Here is a 21,029-nt window from a genome sequence, read left to right as displayed (position 1 = left end):
GCCACACCTGAATTATGAGACCCTTGTCCTTGCCCTTCCAGCCTAATTTGTAGGCCATATTAAATTGACCAGCGGGTCCTGTGTTACTATATGACAATTACCACTCAGCCAGCATAAAACCCCTGTGTAGGCCCTTCTTTGTTAAATTGACCATAGGTCTGCCATTTTGCTGTATAGCAGGCTGATGGCAGGTCTGACCCAAATTATATTCAGCTTCTCTTTCTGCAAGGCACTCTGCTCCAAACCAGTAGCCCCCACCCTACCCGAGTGCTCAGTTCACTGTATGAGTTCAACATCCCCCTATTCTTTCGACATACAGTAGGCGGCTTCCTGGACTGGTACATGCTTTTAAGGAAGTGGCCACCGCAGATGTCTGGTAACTATTGCAGTTTTAAGGAAGTGGCCACCGCAGATGTCTGGTAAATACTGCAGACGAAGCTATTTGGGTAACTTACGTAGGTAGAAGTTGCGTGCAAAGAACCCCAAAAACAGTATAAATAGGGAGCACTCACAAACATCAAGCGGACTACCTCGCTGTCTGTATGTGGGTTACGGACTGCGTAGAGTTTTCCCCAAGAGCAAAAGAAGCTCTTGTGTCTGCTTAGCATTATGTTGTATTTTACCCATATCAAATGTCCTGTTATGTTTAATCATTGTTCTCTTTATTTGTTTCTCCTTTTTTGTATTTACATAATGTATTCATTGTAATTGCAGGAATGCTTGCTCTAGAGTAAACGTGAGAGTTCCTAGGTGACAGAGTTCTTATACTCTGAAATGTTTCTCCTTGATGTAACCTGTTTCTTCAATTGCACTTATAAATGTGTTCTCTTTCTCTCTGACAGTACAATAGTGCAGATACGGAGGGTATCATGATGAGCTCCATGAGATTATCTGAATTCTGTATTTTATGCCTTTGTCTTGCAGTTTCTTTGAAGTTGCATCTTCTCATTAAACTGCCATTGTATTCTGCCTCCAATTCCATGTCTCATATGTCTATTTTCTTCAATTTTAGTGCAAGCATTCCTAGGCACCCCGGTTCAAATTAAGGTGCCCCTTTTGTCCCTGACTAACTCTCCTGCTCAGTTCTGTGGTGGCTCCCGGGGCTCTGAGTACCGCCCCTAGCTTCCTTGTCCTGTAATAAATCCTCCCCCCAACAACGCTGTTTATAATCAAATTTGGAAAATCTCTCAACAAGAAGCTGCAGAGAGACTTCATGAAATTGATAGAATTAACCTAGAAAAAGTCTTAGCGGTAGGAGATAATGGTATAACTACATCAACATCCAGAATTATTCACTGGGCAAAATAGTATCTTCTGAAATTGATATACTAGAACAGGTTTTGTTCATACTACAGCATGGACAGTCTCAATTACTTTCTATTCTGCTATTAAGCTGGACACTACAATAATTGCTTTCCGGTTATGTACCTTCACGATTTATCAACAGTACTTCCCTGTACTCTGCATACATTCTAACTAAGAAGCAGATAACAATGGCACAAAGAGGAGCAAAATATACACTGTTGCGTATTGAAAAACTGGACCAATTACCTTTCACTTTAGCAGAGTCACCATCCACAGAATGGTTAATTCATGGCCATGTAACGTTACCGGTCACAACTTTCCAGTTACAGTATTGCCTAGAACAACAACAGGCAGGCAGATATGAAGCAATAGGTCAGGAATTCATCAAGGAATCTTGAGAATTGCCACACAGATTTTAATGCAGGAATGGGAACATGGAGGTGTTTCTAAGTGGTACAAACTGCAAAGACTCTTTAAGTGGATCTGTCATCTGCCAGAAAATCATGCTTCACGGAGCCTGTAATGGTTCAGTTACCAACTCATCCTATCATTTGAAAGGGTCCTGCCCTGCTGTGATTAATCCAAATTCAGATTGCTCTAGAATGGGAGTTACTTGATGCTGAATGATCAGGATTGTTGTGGGATGCTTCCAGGCATCACATATCTTGTCACTGTAAGCTGTAGGATTACTTGTTGTATGCAAGTATTGTTTCTACCAACCCACACAGTCAGGAAGGCGCCGTTATGGCCTTCATTGAATGTTTCCTTTATACGGTTTGATACTCTGAGCCGAAGGAAAGCCATGCTTTTAGAGGAAACCGTGCCCTTAACCTTCGCCTGAGAGACTTTTGATCTTCAGGCCGCAAGGTCCTCAGCTAAGATACAGGCACTTGTACGAACAAACTGTCATTTCCATTTCACAGAAATGGTACAATGTATCTTTAACATGTCTGATACAACGGGTATTTTACACCTATTTACTACTCAACTATTTACTACTCAATTAATGTCCCAGTCACCAAGGAGATGGAAAAAACGCTCCTGGAGCACAGATAGCATGATCGCATGATACTTCATCTGGGCACACCTCTCCTTGCGAACTGAGCGAGTCTTGGTTCCTGTCATTTAGACCAGTCTGGATCGACTGTTTGCTGTCTGTCCTAGGATGCTTGTTCTGCGGACAAGAATCCATGTTGGAACTCTGTCTAACACTTCCATCGGTGGCGCCACTGGAAATGGGTGCTTTGCTAGACCCGATAACGGCCCATGTACTGCTGTGTGTAAAATCCAAACTTCAGGAAACGAGGTAGGTACAAATAACGTTTCTTTATGTAGGAAGATCGAGACACAGCACATCAAGCTACAGGAAAACACCAACTGTCGACACCTGGAATATGGAACACAACCCGTACCACGCAGACACCGTGTTCCATATTCCAGTGAGCCCAGATCACAAAGCAAAACAGATAACTTACATAATACAGGATGCAACACATTTCCCCCCTTAATAAAAGACAATGTTAATCTAAAAACCGTACAGGTAACCTTCTTTCGCGAAGATTATCCTTAACTCTACATGCCACAGAAGATGAGGAAGGAGGAACATTTTTTGATTCACATGCCACAGAAGATGAGGAAGGAGGAACATTTTTTGACTTTGAAAAGTCAGACAAATTATGTGATACACAAGATTCAACCACCACAGGCATTTTGCACCTTGCCACCCTTCTAACATTCCAGACCCTTCCATCCTGAGTGATCACACTGTTCTTACAAACTTTCACCACCTTAATGGGATGGTAAAATTTAGAACAACCCTTAACCAAAAACCCAGGCTTCCTGATCCTAACCCAATCTCCAACAACAAAGTCAGGAATCTTGACATTCATTTTATCATCAAATGTACTTTTCATCACCTCCTGTTTACTTTTAACCTGTCTAGCAACAGCATCAATATCAGTTGTATCATCAGTTTTATTGTACTTTTTAATCCACCAAGGACAAATTTCAGACGAAGGCTCCCTCCCTTTCAACAACCTGAAAGGACTAATGCCTGTCACTGAATGCGGAGTGATCCGGTAAATCCACAGCTTCTTCCTGACTACATCCAACCAAGGTTCACTTGACCTTTGTGCCACCTGAACACTGTCCTTGAGAACCCTGTTAAACCGCTCCACTTGACCATTCTCCCTTGGTTCATACAGAGACGTAGTAACATGTTTGATGTTACACATACCTAAAAACTCCTGCATCTCATGAGATGTAAGTTGTACCCCATTATCCGTAACAATTATCTCAGGATACCCTTCACGAGCAAAAACTTCCCTAAAGAAAGTCACAATAGACTGAGTAGAAATGCTAGCCACAAACTTAACCTCAGGCCATTTAGAATGATAGTCGATCAAAACCAAAGCAAAGCGAGCACTGTGAGGCAGACTGCTAAACGGACCAGAAATGTCAAAAGCCACCTTCTGCCAAGGGAACACTGGCCACTCCACCGGTTTAAGCGGAGCAGAAGAAGTGTGAAGCATCTTATCGCTACTAATGCATTCTGGACACTCCCTAACAGTTCTATCCACCATTTTGTCAAGGCCCGGCCACCAAAAGTTAGCCCTAATCAAACGCTTCATCGAAGACATACCCAAATGAGTTTGATGTGAAATGCATAAAATTTTCTTTTGCATGGAATTCGGAGGAACAATCTTACCCCCTTTGAAAATTAAACCATCACTTTCCTCAATGTCGGCAGATACCCGACAAAAAGGAGCAAGATCAGCAGAAACCTCCTTTTCCTTAGGCCACCCATTTTTCACACAACCCAAAATTTCCTGGTACAACGGGTCATTACCCATTTCAAACGCCCATTCACTTTCTGACAATTTTACAAAATCCTGAGATACAAAGTCTTTCAATGTTGCAACAACATCCATATCCTGTTCAATCGAAGAAACACAACTATCATCACATGGTAACCTAGACAAAAAATCTGCAGTTACATTGTTTCTACCCGGAACAAAAGCAACTTCAAAATCATACTCCTGTAAACGGGATGTAAGACGAGCTATGCGGGCAGTGGAGTTCCAACCACCCCCAGGAGACAAAATTCCAACCAACGGTTTATGATCCGTTCTCAGTGTAAATCTGCTTCCCCAAATATAGTTGCGAAAATGCTCAATCGCCCAGACACATGCCAATAATTCCCTCTCAATAACAGCATATCTTCTTTCCGTTTCAGACAAGGTCTTTGAAGCAAAAGCTACACACCATTCATCCTTACCAGCACATTGGCTAAGAACCCCACCTAGACCATAAAGACTAGCATCAACAGTGATAATGCATCTTTTGTTGACACAAAACGACCTTAAGGTTGGGGCATTAACAATCTCCTCTTTGATACACTTGAACGCTGCATCCTGTTTGTCAGTCCATACAAACTCAGAAGACTTCCTCATCAACTCTCTGAGAGGTTCCATTTTGGTTGCAAAATTACGTATAAACTTACTATAGTATTCACATAGCCCAGCAAATGATAACAATTTATCCTTATTATCAGGAGCTGGAGAATTAATGATAGCATCAACCAAAACCTTTTTTGGTACCACCCCATCCCCAGACAGTGTGTGTCCCAGATATTCCACAGATTTACAGAAGAATTTGCATTTAGTGGCTTTGAGCGTAAGCCCATATTCACTTAACCTAGAACAGACTTCTTTTACATGTAGATAATGCTCATCATCATTTTTCGAAAAAATCAAAATATCGTCCTGAAAACATTTTACAAAAGCAGACAAGTCTCTGAAAATGTGATACATAGCTCTCTGGAAAACAGAAGCGGCCGAAGCCAGGCCAAAAGGCATTCTTTTGAACTGAAAAAGACCATGTGGTGTTATAAACGCTGTGAAATGTCTAGAATCCTCCGTGAGTTCAATTTGATGATAAGCTGACCGAAGGTCAAGAGTGGAAAATACACATGCTCCATCCAACATACATATCATCTTATTGATATTCGGAAGGGGATGACAATCCACAACAAGGTTAGTATTAAGGGCTCTTAAATCAACACACAACCTAATGCTTTTATCCGGTTTAAGGGCCAAAACAATGGGAGACACCCACTCCGAGGACTCCACTTCCTCAATAATGCCATCCTTAACCATGGTATCCAACATGTTTCTTAAGTCTTCTCATATGTTGATTGGAACACCTCTAAGTTTTTGTTTAACAGGAATAGCACTCAACTTGACCTTAATCTTGTGTGTGAAACCTTTAAGCTTCCCTAACTTATCTGAAAAAACTAGAGGAAACATCTGTGAAAAATCAACTGTAGACACAGCTAGAGCTAGTACAGAAACTGGTTCCTTGTCTCTGGGATTTAACATAACACCTAGCCTGGCTTGGTCACGCCATCCCAGCACATTAACCCCCTTAGGAGCAATATATAATTTGATGATTGTGGAATTACCTTTAAATTGAATGGGTACTTCTTTGTAGCCAATGAAATCAATCTGAGAGCCATCAAAATTGAAAGCCAAAATATCCGGCTCCCATAGAGATCCAAAATCCACAAGATCTCCCAAACACTTTGAACAATACTCTTTGGTAATAATTGTCCAAGGAGAACCAGAGTCTGCCATGAGTTCCACGTTTTTCCCCAAAATATCAACAACGCACTTAGGCGAACCAATCTTATCAACTTCCGACAAATCAAAGGAACCCTGAATTGAAACCACTACACCAGACTCTACTCCTCCAAAGGAACAATCATTTGGCATGTTCTCACACGCAACATAAGAAATTTTCCCTCTTCCAGCATTGGAAGAATCTGAATTAAGCTTCCTGTAATCAACTTTAGGTTTGGATAGATTTTTGCACAATTTCGAGAAGTGCCCAAGACGTCCACATTTGTTACACTCCTTACCTATAGCAGGACAATGCGGAAATGAAGCTATGTGATCCGGATTGCCACACCTATAGCAATAAAACTGTTTAGACTTATTATCAGTCTTGTAAGAAGGACCTCCTTTTGAACTAACTACGCTAACCTCATTTGAAGCGACAGACTTAGAATCTTTATCAAGAGCTTTGATCCATCTATCTGATTGTTCAAGAGCTTTGGCTGTACTAATCGCTGTTTCCAAGCTAGGGTCACCTAAAATCCACAATTGTTCCTGAACCTTTTTACTCTTAACATGCACAATTATCTGATCTCTGATCATCTCATCCGTCATGAGACCAAAGTTACAGTGCAATGATAACGCACGCAGAGCAGTGAGAAATTCATCAAAACTTTCACCGTCTGCCTGAGCTCTTGTATAAAATTTAAACCTATTAAGTGCAACACTAGTAGTAGGTTTAAATCTACCCTCAATACGTAAAATGGCCTCATCATAAACATTGTGATCACCACCAGATCTAACAGGCGGAAGAGTTCTAAAAACCAATTGTCCTTCAGAACCCAAGGAATGAAGAAAAATGTTTTTTTTCCTTTCAGCCGACATGCGTTCTCCATCGATGGCCTTTAAAAAGGTAAAAAATTCCTCTTTCCATCTTGTCCAGGGAATCGGTGGTTCACCCTTGTCCTGTAGAAACTTAGATGGCGGATCGAATTGCATGTTTACCAAACATAAAATAACAGATCAACTTTATAAATGAGACTTCAACATGTATACTTGCAAAAAATTATGTCACCTTGAATACCACACCTAAGTTACTAGTGTTATTATTGTCTTATCTCAAAGTAAAAATAAGTTATTGGAGCTGTTTTATCCTATCTCAGAAGCAAAATGAAAAGTAAAGCTCTTTCATCATAATAATCCAATATAGAATGTGTAAAGTCACGCACAAAGTACCTCAGAAAAGTAACAGTTCTTTTTCCAAAACGAAGACTTGAAACACGAGAAACATAAACTTCTCCAACTATTAGTTTCTCCTTTACTCCTCCGTGTTACACCAAAATGGCCGCCAGCGTGATTACGTCACGCGCAGCCAATAGCAGGCTTTAACACTTGAGACATTCAGCCAATCAGAGAAGCTCACAATAAACTTGTATGCTTCTGTTTATGGAGCGTCTCTCACTGTATCCCGGATACCAAAAAGAACGTAGTCACTCCTCTCGCGCAGACGTGACGTATCTTTGTGATATGTCCAGTACTCGTATTTCCAGTAAAATGATCAAAATTCAGCCGCTTGTGGATATAACCACCTACGAACTCCGGATTTTCGGGAACAGCCTGAAGAGAATACGGCGATGAAAGGAGAATGCTTCTCACGTCTCTACCACCATAAACAGCGTGGATCCAAATGAAAGCTGCAGCGCACCTGTGTCTCGTAAATGAAGTGGCAGCAACACCTTCCACAACTCGTCGCCAATTGTAAAATCCAAACTTCAGGAAACGAGGTAGGTACAAATAACGTTTCTTTATGTAGGAAGATCGAGACACAGCACATCAAGCTACAGCAAAACACCAACTGTCGACACCTGGAATATGGAACACAAACCGTACCATGCAGACACCGTGTTCCATATTCCAGTGAGCCCAGATCACAAAGCAAAACAGATAACTTACATAATACAGGATGCAACACTGTGGCCTCAGCGTATTCCCATGTTGATGTCTGCACCCACTACAGGATGCTTCAGCTCCTGTTGGAATGGATACTAGCTCTTCTACAAACACTCAGGCCTTGAATGTCACACAGGCTTCCCAGCATCGGCTGTGGGCAATACGGAAGATCATCTGTGCCCGATTATCCTGTGAGGTGTTGCAGGGACTGTCGTCTGCAATTGCGAGCAATAGTGATGTTGCGTCTCCCAGCCAGGACACATAAACATTTGGCTCATCATGTGCTAGGAAAATTTCGGCCTTTTTCAAAACAACCTAATTTGGAATTTCAAAACAATAAACACTTTTTTCTTGCTGAGCAGCGTGGCTTTCAGACACTCATAGTTTTTCAGACAATATATATGAACATATTTTAGACTTCTACAGCTAATGCTAGAATTTTAGCATTTTTTTGGGACTTATTCTTGGTCTGGGTATTTTAGAAGTAGATTTAGACTTTTTTAGTGTGTCGTCCAGTCAGAAGAGGAGTGGGTGTTATATTTCATGCAGGTAACCAATATGGGCTCAGGTAGTAACCAGACCTTTCCTACATTTTCCCTGCCATTACACTATGTAAAGGTTCTTGGTACTGACCTTTTACCTACTTACGATACTGCTGAAGTGACATGGGGATTTCTACAAAAATTAACCTCATTCATTATACATGAGGATTCTTGGAATCTCAGCAGGGCTACCATCTCCTGCATAATAACTATGTATAAGCGTCATTACTTCCGTAATCCTAGTCCGACATTCCACACAAGGTAGATCCCCTGAGGATACCACTTTGGGTATATAAACACCACATCTTTGCTGAGGCAGGGAGAAGAGAAAAAGGACTTCCATGCTGACACACCGACACAAGATGCTGAGGTTCTTGCATGCAGACACTCCAGCTTGCAGTGGTCTGATATACCTCGCGGGTTGCCCATCTCGAGACCAAGACGGAGTCCCAAAGTCTCTCACTTCAGGTAATGGGGTTGGCTTTATCCTAGGGGGATTCTTGACTCCACACCTACATACATGCTACGTACACTTAGGTACATCTAGTTAGGATTGCATCATAGGAGTATGCATTTATTACTGATATGTATTTTATATACTTATCTGTATTCATTGTTTTAGCATGATGGTAGAGATCTACCATCCTTTCACTCTGTTGGTGCTTGTAATTATTTATATCCGTCTTATGGTTGTTTCAGCACACCTATTTTACACTAGAATGATGCTGGTTCAATAAATTCTTATTGATTATTATTATTATTATTATCTGTTCTTATATAGCGCTCAACTCACCCTTGGGCATCTTGGCGCTTGCATTGGGAACCCGTCCTGGTTTTTCCCTGTGAGATAACCCGTACTGGGCATCCCCAAGGTGAAAGCCAGGCATCCCGCCGCGGGGGGGCCGTTGTAGAGATTAAGCAAGCTTGTTGCCCAGAGCTGCATAGTGTGAACTCGTGCTTAGAGTGGGCACCGAAGCGAGAATTATCGAGTCCGTGGACAATTGGGCTCCGGACCCTGCCGCGTCGGGAATTGAACCCTGGTCCCGGGTCTGACCTCTGCTTCAGGGTATGCCTCCTCTAACCAGTGAGCTACACTTCTCCACCTCCCAACTGTTTATTCTGTGTATCTCTCTAAGACAAAGTGTGCTTGAGTGACTGAGCAAAAAAGTACTGCACTGTTTCCACCATCCCTGATGGGACAGAGTTGTCATGTTCAATAGTTGCCAATAACTATTCTTTCTCTGGTACGAGGAGTTTGCAGTGGCACTGTGAGCTAGCTGATATGCAGGCCAACATACCCGGTGGGGGTGTCTGGAGTCAGTCTGGACACCAATCCCACAGTCTATTTTGTCTAAATGCGCAGATCCTATATAGGGTTATAGGAACTACACGACACCCCTAGCTGGGCGATGTGACGTGCCTTCCCTGAATGTCAGATCATCATCCGGTTCGCGTGGTTACTAATGTCCCGCTCATGGGCGGCACGATGAGGGTGTGGTGCTTTCCCAGTCAGTCCCTTCTGGACCCGTTCTTTTTTGCGAGAAACTCCATACTTCCATCACAGATTACTGTGATCTCACTAAGGGCACCGTGGTCACGCAGGCAACCCTGTGGGAGGTTTTTAAGGCTTATATCCATGGCATAGCGATGGCTAAGCATGGCAGTATCCTACATGACATACGGCACTCCCTAAAGCGTGTGGAGATCGTCCTTTGGAGTCTTGACATGTCTTGACGCCGCAGTCTGGGGTGATGGCAGAAGATGAGTTACGTCTTCGAGCCAAAGCCATGGATGAAATTCCAGACCTTGCAGACCCAAGGTGCAGTTTCTAGAGAGGTACACGAGTCAGTATGGTGAGTGCGAGTGCCCCGGCGGCACCCTGGTGAAAATACTCCACCAGCAGCAGGGAAGTGACTACATATCGGAACTTACCCTGGTGGAGCAGCTGCAGTATTATACACAGCTTCACACCTTCAGACACGTCGAGAAGTGTACCGGTCTGGTGGATTATCTGTCTGAGACTGCCATGGTCTGGCTATCCTCTCCGCAGCAACAGTTCTTTAGCGAGCCCATTGCATTGGGGGAGATCTTGTCTGCAATGGACTCCATGGATGGGTCAAAGGCTTCTGGCTCAGACGGGCTCACAGGCATATTCTATAAAACGTACAAACATTTGATCGCCCCTACCCCCCGCCTGCTAGAGCTCTACACTGAATCCCTGGAAGCAGTAATGCTCCTCCCATGCTACAAGAGGCAATCATAGTCCTGCTGTTAAAGCCTGGCAAAGACCCACAGCACTATCAGTCATACAGACCACTGTCACTCCTGAATTTTGATAATAAATTCTTGTGAAGGTATTGGCAACCAGATTGGTGTGCCTTCTAGAAACCATTATCTCCCTGCTCAAGGCAGGGTTCGTCCCCCACTGCTCCACCTCTATAAATCTTCACACGATGTTCTATGTGATTAATAGGATCTCCCTCGAGCTCCCGCCAGCTCTGGCCTTGCTCGATGCAGGGAAGGCCTTTGATTCACTCGAATGGCCTTTCCTGTGGGCAATACTATGGAAGCTTGGACTCCCACACAGTTTCGCATCCCTAATTCAGCTCCTTTACGCCCACACAATGACTCGTATCCATGCAAATGGGTCTCTAACTGATTGGTGCGCCTTCTAGAAACCATTATCTCCCTGCTCAAGGCAGGGTTCGTCCCCCACTGCTCTACCTCTATAAATCTTCACACGATGTTCTCTGTGATTAATAGGATCTCCCTCGAGCTTCCGCCAGCTCTGGCCTTGCTCGATGCAGGGAAGGCCTTTGATTCACTCGAATGGCCTTTCCTGTGGGCAATACTATGGAAGCTTGGACTCCCACACAGTTTCACATCCCTAATTCAGCTCCTTTACGCCCACACAACGACTCGTATCCATGCAAATGGGTCTCTAACTGATTCATTCACACTAGTCAGGGGCACGAGACAAAAATGTCCGCTCTCCCAACTTCTATTTATAATAGTGATGAATCCACTAGTTTGGCATTTGCAGGAAATCCACATTTGGCGTGGGTTACAGTTTGACACCGGCCCTCTGTTACTATCGCTATGTGTGGGTGACATCCTGCTTTTCCTCTGGCATCCTGCTGCAAACCTGGGACCGGTATTGGGGGAAATTCAGAGATTTGTACTATTCACTGGACTCTAAATTAACTGGAATAAGTCCAAACTCTTTCCATTGACAGAGGCAGCCCAACAGTTCCATAGCTACTTCCCAATGCATTGGTGTACGGACTCGGTCAAATATTTGGATGTATATGTCCATCGTTACATGGAGCAGATTCTTAGCCTCAACTACGGCCTGGCTGTGTACAAATTAACATTGCAAATTGATTGATGGATTAAGCTGCCGCTATCCATAGCGGAGCGCATCCCGATAATTAATATGATTGTCCTTCCTAGATTTCTCTATTTGTTTCTCAACATACCCATCCCTCTTACCAACGCCTTCTTTGCCACCAGAGAGGGCTCCTTTTACGACTGATCCGGGCCAGTCATAGACCACGTAATGGGTGGTGGGCACTTACTCTACCATATGCAAGGGGTGATTTCTGTGTGCCGCATTTCCATCTCTATTATTTAATAGCCCAGTGCCAGTATGCGTACCATTGGTACCATAGGAAGGCTAGACTTCCCTACAGCTGGATCGATATGGACCTAGGCTGCTTCACACCCCTCAATGTCATTGTTCCTCTTGGGCTACCCCTGGACCCCAGGGACAACAAGCCTTTCTCCACCACCTGCTGAACATTGCGTCGATTACAGTGCTTCCTGGGAGTGGAGCGCCTATACTCACTTGTGCTGCTGTTTGCCAGCAACCAATGGCTGCCTCCGATGGTAGACTCCACTGTCAAGCGCACGCTCAGCAGATATACGCTGCACACTACTGGTTTTCTGTTCCCCGAGGGTCATGTTATCTCCTGGTCGGAGAACCATTGTTTCACTGACGCCACCCCATTGGACAGATTTATTCTGCATTGTGTACAGAGTGCCCTGAGAGCTCACATTCCAACCGACCCCATTGCTCCTGGAGACTTCACTCCTCCCACCGTCCTCATTGAGGATGACAATGGCGAGCACTTGGTCTCCAAATTATTTTGTATGTGTCTAGAATTGTGGCCCACCACAAATGGCCTACTAAGGGAAGTTTGGTCGGAGGACCTACAGCACTCAATACCACACGATATTTGGTATTACTGTTGTCCACAGACCACGCTGGTCCCCCCAAGCACAGACGTAAATTGTTGCATTTTAAATTCCTACGTCGTGCATACATGACACCTAAGCTACAGGCTAGGTTTGATCTTTCCCGCTCACCAACCTGCCCCAAATGTAATGCTGCTGATGCAGATTTTCTGCACCTGGCATGGTTTTGCCTCCATATTAGTAGGTACTGGAACAACATCTTAGCACACATCTCCAAGATGGTGGACATAACGCTACCTCCCGATCCACTGCTAGTGCTGCTGGGTTATGTGCACGATATCCCAAAAGATTTTTTGCAATCGCACTCCTTCTCACGAAGCGCAAGATTGCCATACATTGTGGAGGTACACAACACCCTACTATAGCAAACTGGCTCTTGTCTTTTGTAACACGACCAGCGAACTGTACGCCCAGATGCAACTGACAACATCCCACCCCCAAGATATTTGGCAGCCCCAACACACATGTTTCCTCCACTCTAACACGACAGACATATGTTTCTGCATGGTATAGAAGTCGAAAATGCCACTATTGTACACTTACGCAACAGGCGCAAAGCCATAATAACCCCCCCCTCTGAGTTTACCGTGGCCATAGCCATTCCCAGATGCTTCATACAGATTACATGTAAACCCAACCCACAGGCATCCCTCTGCAGATAAGGACTAGAACTATGTTGCATTTTATGATTTCACGCTCTTTTGTAAAAACGTACAGGTACTACTGTTTAATTTTTATTAGAATAGCAATATGTTCGAATTCTCATCATACTTGATGTGCACAATTTATTGAAAATTATAAATAAAGCTTAACATAACTAGGATTGCCGTAATGCAAATATAAATTCACCAAGATGTATTTGGCTCTTAATCCTAGAACAAATTTGCTTATCTACATTTCTAGCACCTTGATGGTCACTAAAATACTATCTTTAAGTTTATAATGTCCAATTTTTATTATAAAGGCAGAAGGCAGAGTAATCTGAAAACATCAGACTATTGCTCTTAAGAAAGGGTTCTAAATCATGGATATCTTCTCATCCTTTAGTCAAATTCTTTCTCCTTGTGTAGGATATTGGTTACCGAGGGAAACCACACAAGCCCATTAATCTTACATCCCGTCTATAGGACCTTCTAATAGTCCATCTGATGTTTCTGTTTTGCAGTGGAATGGTTTTATAGTTTTGGAATATGTGTTTCTCTAGCTCCTTTGAATGCAAGTATATAAGGGCAATATAATGGGACCTCCTTTGGCCACAAATGGTACTGCATCCTGCAATATGGCTAGGTACAGAAGCATTTGTAATGCCATAGGTCTCGTATTTGTTAAAGTTAGAGCTGTTGGCATTAAAAATAACAATTCTTTTACTTTTATAATAGCTCAACTGCAAATACAATAAAACAAAGGTTAAAAAATACTGTCATTTTCAATGCCAACAGCTCTAACTTTAACAAATGTGAGACCTATTGCATTGCACATGCTTGTTATTACTTTGTTGTGTAAAGCAGATGCTTTAGCTTTAGAATGTTTGTAGCATTTCCTATTTATGCTTCAGTACCTTTCTATGCACCCTGTAGGCCTTAGCAGATTGATTTTTTTTAACTTAATCTATTTGGTCATCATGATCAAATTCTAAATATTGTAACAAACATTGCACGTTAAAAATAAAGTTGATATACAAGAGCTATGCTATATTTTGCTACTAAACAGACAGCCTCAAGTACATTTACCTTGAAGTCAACAGGGTCATGATTTCAATGGTGCAGCAGGTGCAGTGACACTAGGACCAAAAGCTATAGGCACCCAACTAATCACCTAAAATTGCTATATTTCACTACTTAACAGGCAGTCACAAGTGGAGCTACCTTGCACACAACAGGGTTATGTTTAGAATGGTGCAGAATGGTGCAGTACAGTGCACTTACAGTGGCACCCGGCCCTGAATTGTCAGAACTCCTCAAAACATCTAATAGTGCAATATTTTACTACTATACATGCAGTCACAATTGCAGTTACCTTGTAGTTAAAAGGGGCTCGATTTAAATGGTGCAGCAGGTGCAGTGGTTGTCATAACTCCACTAAACAACAAATGTTGCTATATTTTACTACTTAACAGGCAGTCTCAAGTGCAATTATCTTGCAGGCAACAGGGTCATTGTTTGAATGGTGTGGCAGGTGCAGTGGCCCAGGGCCCAAAAGTTATCAGACCTCCTCTAAACACCTAATATTGCTATACTTTACAACTAAACAGGCAGTCACAAGTACAGTTATATTGCAAGCTTCGTTCTCTGGCGGTTGCGCAGCAGTTCTTAGGCCGCAATATACATGGTGGGTCGCTTTGGCCCCGCCAAGCATATTACGAGTTTGCTCACTGCCACACTTTTCATGGCGGTATGACTGCCATGAAAAGTGTGGCGGTAAGGAAACAAAGTGCCTCACGCCATGTGGATGCACACAGGGGGCCACGTGTGCATGCACACTAGTACCTGCATGGCATAGATTCCATGCCGTGCAGGTACTGATTTTGAAGTTCCTTTTGCAGTGCCTATTTCATAGGCACCGCCCTGGGAAAGCAAAAAACACAGCCTGCCAGACAGGAGAAAACTCCCGATCTGGCAGGCGGTTCCTACACGTCTTTGGTGAAGCAGGGCAGTTCCGCTCTCACACCACCAAATTCGTAATGAGGACCTAAGTATTATCTTCTGACATGTAGAAATGAACTCGGTAGATAGTTATTATTTGTGTAAGTGGGGGCCGGTACACGTAGAACTGTGATGTTAGCAAGGGCGAGCCTTAAGCCTTAACTCATCTTATTTGTTGACAGAAATGCTGAGTAAGCCTGTAGCCATTGACTCCTTGTCTCAGCTTAACTCTATGTTCAGATGGGTCGAAAAGGGCGTTCCTTTGCCTCACTATAGCTCAAGTTTCTGAGCAATTATGAGGAGTACTCTGTCTCATTTTAACTAAAGGTACAAGGGATTGAGGAGTGTGGTGCCCTTTACTCAGTTTAACTACAGGTTAAGAGGGACTGCAAGGCATAACCAACTCGGTTTAACCAGTGATTTTCATATGTGTTTTTTCATATGTGTCAACTTTACATATTATTTTTCTTCCTGGGTTGGTTTTTACTGAGTCATCTACTGCATTGTATTCTAGGCGTATGATAGTGATTTTATTCAATGTATGTGATTATTAAGTGGAGACCCTGCCTAATGGTTTCTTCTAAAGCTCTTAATATATTTTACTGGTAAGAAGGCTCTTAAAGATGACCGATTAGCGCTTCATTACAGCTCAACACCCCAAGGTGGTTGATACTCGTTTTGCCGAGTATTCTGCAATACAGATTTCCATCCATATTTCTACTGAATTTGAGTATCTCTGATGTTGGCTGGGTCAGGTTTAGCCTGACCTTTTCTTTATTGACTTTTCCATTTTAGCGATGAAGAAACTGTCTCTCCTCAAACCTAACCTCATTCATGTTACCGGAGCCCTACCCAACATCTAACTGTATGCATATCGTAAGAGTCACCATCTAAGAAAGACTGCCCTGCTGGGATTGCTCAGTCTCACTCATTCCTGGGCGTTTCTGTGATCACTACCCCTCCAGCATGACACAAAAAAATGCTCCCTGAGTTTGCACCTCATTCTACAGCTTTAAAAACTGGCAGCTCACATGAAGCTCCTGCCCAGGGCCACTGGAATTATGCGATTGTGCGGCCGCAGTGATTTTTGCATAGTTATAGATTTGCCGCATTTGACACATAATCCATCATCTGCTACATAATTTGCAGATTCTAATCAAAAACACATTTTGTTAGTAGCTCAAATGGGTCAAAAGTTACTAAAACGCAGCAACACGTGTTGCTGCCCAGTGGGAGGCCCTTTGCAAAGTTGGACTGGTCACATTTCTGTTGCTCAGTGCTATATTTGGGTGACAGACCAGCACTAAAGAGGTGCAGCTAATGCCCAGACAGTGTTAATAACTTTAAAATTTACAAAATAATGATGTAATACTATTAAAAAATGTGCTACATAATGCCGCATAATTTGCTTTTTCTGGCTGCATAAATTACTCAACCCTGCCACATAATTTGGCCCTCCTCTGTAGCATAATCACAGTGAACCTGCTCATACCACAAAATGCATCCTACATTCCCTGGTTGGACTAACACACCACTCACAATCCCCCTACTGATTCAGACAAACCGAGCCAACAATGCAAAAGCAGCATTTGCACCTTCCACATCACATCTTGAATCGCTTTATTCCATATCAGTCACCACTGAATCGCGATGGTCCCGCATGACCTCATTCTGGGAGGGATGGTCATCCTTCTGGGGCCAGTCACAGTAGTTCCCAGCCCCCTCAGGATTACACGCCCTGCTAGAATACTTCCGGCTGGGAGGCTTCACACTTCCATTTCACCCGAAGACACACGGGGGAGTGTAAGCTTACTCTGGGAATTGGATGAGGTGTTCCATTTTCTCCCGGTAGTTCCCACTGAATCCTCCAATATGTAGTATGTTGCCCCTCTCTGGAATTATCCAGACCCGCATTATCAGTAACTCTGGGGGTAGGAAATACCAGCTGTTTTTCAGTCATATTTTCATTGGATCCTTCTGCATATCTCGAAGCTGTGGTCCACCTTTAACCCCAGTGCCACCTGAAGCCCTCATCTAGGACCTACAATAACAGAAGTACACTTAAAAAAAAAAGCAAGTAATATTAATCAGAATCCAGTTTCCATCAGGGCCATATAAGCGCCCTTTTATTGTGGCCCTTGTGGGCTTACAACAAAGTTACATCGGTGCCAAAAGTGTAGGTGCAAAATGCGCTATGCCTCTGGCGCCAAAAAACGTAAGGCAACACTGACGGCCATTTCATAGGCAATGAACTGCTACAAAAATCACTCGTTTTCCGTATTTGCGCGACATACTGTTTAAGAATGACCCGTATTCTTAAGCAGTTGTGCCCTACTTGAACTTTTCAACACAGTTCCTTCTCCAGTCACAGGCCATGAGAGGCGCCTGCTGTCAGCGCCCACGTTGTCCTACTGTTGGTTACATTTTCATGCAGCATTAGCTTTCAAGTGCCTTGAAGCTGAAGTGGAGGTGCTCTCCGTCGACAGGAATGCCTTGGCACTTACCTCACGTGCCTCACCTGTAAAGGCACGCCGCTGGGTCGGCCATTCACCCCCCCTGCTGGTTGAATGGGAGGCTGACAGCCAAGTGTGCCTTCGTTACCCTTGACCTCTGCAGCAGGGCAGGCCTGCCACAGTGAAGCTGTGCTACAGAGCTGTGTCCTGCGAGCTTTCCATGCCAGATTACATATTCTGTAAACATTTGCCCTGTGTACCTTAAAGCAAAATGTTTGAATTTCGTACCGTAGTGGTTTTTCCATTGCAGGACAATCAGTCAATCAATCCGCACTTGTTAAGCGTTCTAATCACCCTAAGGGGTATCTAGGCGCTGCGTGAGGTGAAGCTACTCGAACAGCCAGACCTTGAGTCCAATCCTGAAATCGGGCAGGGAGCTACAGGTTCCAAGGTGGCGGTGGGGGTCGTTCCAGGCTTTGGTAGCGAGGTGGGAGAAGGAGCGTCCTCCAGCTCGGGTATGATGGCGGCGAGGGCCAGGGAGGCAGACCGCAGTACACATCTCCTCTCATATGAAGATTTATATTAGTAACCTGTTAATATCACCAGGTGAACTGTTTGCTCCTCGGAGTCTCTGCTTCCCACACCTGTGGGAAAGCATCTGTCTTTTGAGACAGGTCTGTGCAGTTTACCGGAAGAACAGCCAGCAGTGTAGTATAAAAATCCTCAGTTATACTCAATGAGTTGCAATGGGCCTTACTCATTGTCATTGTCCAATTAATAACTTTTGACAAAGAGAGGATGAATTTTAAATGTTATCTACAGAATTTTCCAATTTTATTAACTTTTGACAAAGAGAGGACGAAGTTTAAATTTCATCTGAAAATGTTTCTAAATGTTACAAACTGTCCACGAAGATTGCAAAGGGTTGTAAACTCCTGAAAACTTAATCTGCGGAGAAAAATGCTTGCAAAAACAAAGTTTGCAGTAGATATTTCCTGGGAACAAGTGGGTGTGCTGCGAATAATTTCGTGATTTTTTTTTAACTTGAAACTTTTGTGAAGATGCCAAGCTTGTGATGTTTTCGGGGAAAACAATTAGCTCTCTGCATAATGTATACAGTTAAAAACATATTTTGTAATTATTTATTTACTTATTTAAGGATTATATAGAGCACTGTGCATTCAATTTCAGTTACAACAGAGTTTATTTTTGGATTTACAGGAGGGGTATATATTTAAGGGATAGTAAGTGCGATCAGAAACGCAGGCAGATCTGTCTGAGATTCTTTGACTGCAACCTTTTCTAACTGTTACTACACACCTAATGGCCGGTCCCAAGCCCAGCCGTGAAAGGAGGTGGGTTATGTGTGGGGCTAGCTATCCTACCATGTAAAAATCCTACCTACAGAAACACCAATCAGAAGACTAAAAGACATCCCTGCCATGGGGAGAGAGGAATCTACTTCACGGAGAGATCTGACGCCTTTTGGGGAAAGCCTGAGATACCTGGAAACCACAAAGCTGGTGTACCTGCTTTCAACCAAGGCCATCACCATCGGGACATGGACCGTGAGGACCATGTATGAGACAGGTAAGACAGCCGTATTGGCAGTGGAGATTAAAAAAAAAACAACCTTGCCCTGTGTGGCATCAGCAAGACTAGATGGAGACAGTTTGAACAGAAAAGACTGGCTCTAAGAGAAATGCTGCTGTATTCTGGACATGAGGAAAAAATCACTCTACATACTCTGCACTGATGCTAATGCTAGCGCCTACAGAGCTCTGATTGGATGGGTAGCCCACAGTCCCAGAATCATTACAGCGACCTTACACACAAAGATAAAGAGGATCAAGAGAAATCTCTGTGCCAAGAGCAATCTGGTCATAGGCGGTAGTAAATGCCCACACAGAAGAATACACAAGGCAATGTGGGTGTCACCAGACCATTCAACAGAGATCATATCAACCATGTCTGCATTGACAAGAAGTTCAAAAGGTACCTGCAGGATGTGAGAGTGACACGAGGAGCGGATGTGGTGTCTGACCATCACCTTGTCATGACCAGGCTAGACCTAAAGCTGAAGAAAGTATGGATGGAACTGACAAACCAACGCCAGTGATATAACACGACCCTCCTCAAAGATGCACGGAAACAGAGTGAGTACTCAGTCACCCTCAGTAACAAGTTTCAAGTCATGTAAGAACTACAGGATGACAGACACCCAGCCGAAAGTCAGTGGGGGAAGTAAAAGAAACAGTAACATCAACCTGCCTGGAGATACTGGGTCCCAAGAAACAACAGCATAAAGCATGGATCTCCACGAGAAGCTCCACATAATGCAAGAGAGAAGGGGAAAAAAACTGCTCTCAACACCGGTCAAACAAGAGCAGAAAAAATAAAATCTCAAGGCGAATACACCAAAATCAACAAGGAAGCAAAGAGAAGCTTAAGAGCAGACAAGTGAAGAGTCATCGATGGTCTTGCCACAGAAGCCCAGGAAGCAGCAAGCCATGGAATCTTGAAAAAACTCGATGACATAACAAAGGAACTCTCTGGTAGAGACAGCAAGCCAGAAAGAACTGTTAAAGACAAAGCGGGGAAGACAATCATGAGTAACAAAGCCCAACAGCGAAGATTTGAAGAACTTCTGAGCTAGCCTGTGCTTCAGTCTCTACCATATAAACAGTCAGCTGACAAGGACACGTCAATCGACTGCAGCAGACCAAACGAAGAAGAAATAGGCGTGCTATCAAACATCTGAGAAATGGGAAAGGCAGCAGACCTGACAACATTTCTGCAGTGGCACTGAAGGAAGACATTAAAACACCAGTTAACATGCTCTACCCATATTCGGAAGGATTTGGGTAGAGGAAAAGGTGCCATTAGACTGGAAGGAGGGATATCTTATCAAGATCCCTAAGAAATGTGACCTGAGTAACTGCGAAAACTACAAAGGGATAACTCTTTAATCAACCTTAGACAAAGTGTTCAACAGAGTCGCCCTGAACAGAATGAAGGAACAAGTCAATGCTCATTTGGGAGACCAGAAGCTGGCTTCCACAACGATAGATTCTGTACAGATCATATTGGAACACTTTATTTCATCATGGACCAGTCGATGGAATGGAACTTCCCCCTCTATGTCAATTTTATTGACTATGAGAAGGCATTGGACAATGTGCACAGAGAGACCCTTTGGACACTCCTCAGCCACTAGAGTGTGCCAGATAAACTTGTAAGAATCATCAGAACTTCTTATGAGGGAAT

Source organism: Triturus cristatus, chromosome 3_1 (assembly GCF_964204655.1).
Source record: "Triturus cristatus chromosome 3_1, aTriCri1.1, whole genome shotgun sequence".
Lineage (NCBI taxonomy): Eukaryota > Metazoa > Chordata > Amphibia > Caudata > Salamandridae > Triturus > Triturus cristatus.
Note: the sequence above shows the minus strand (reverse complement) of the source record.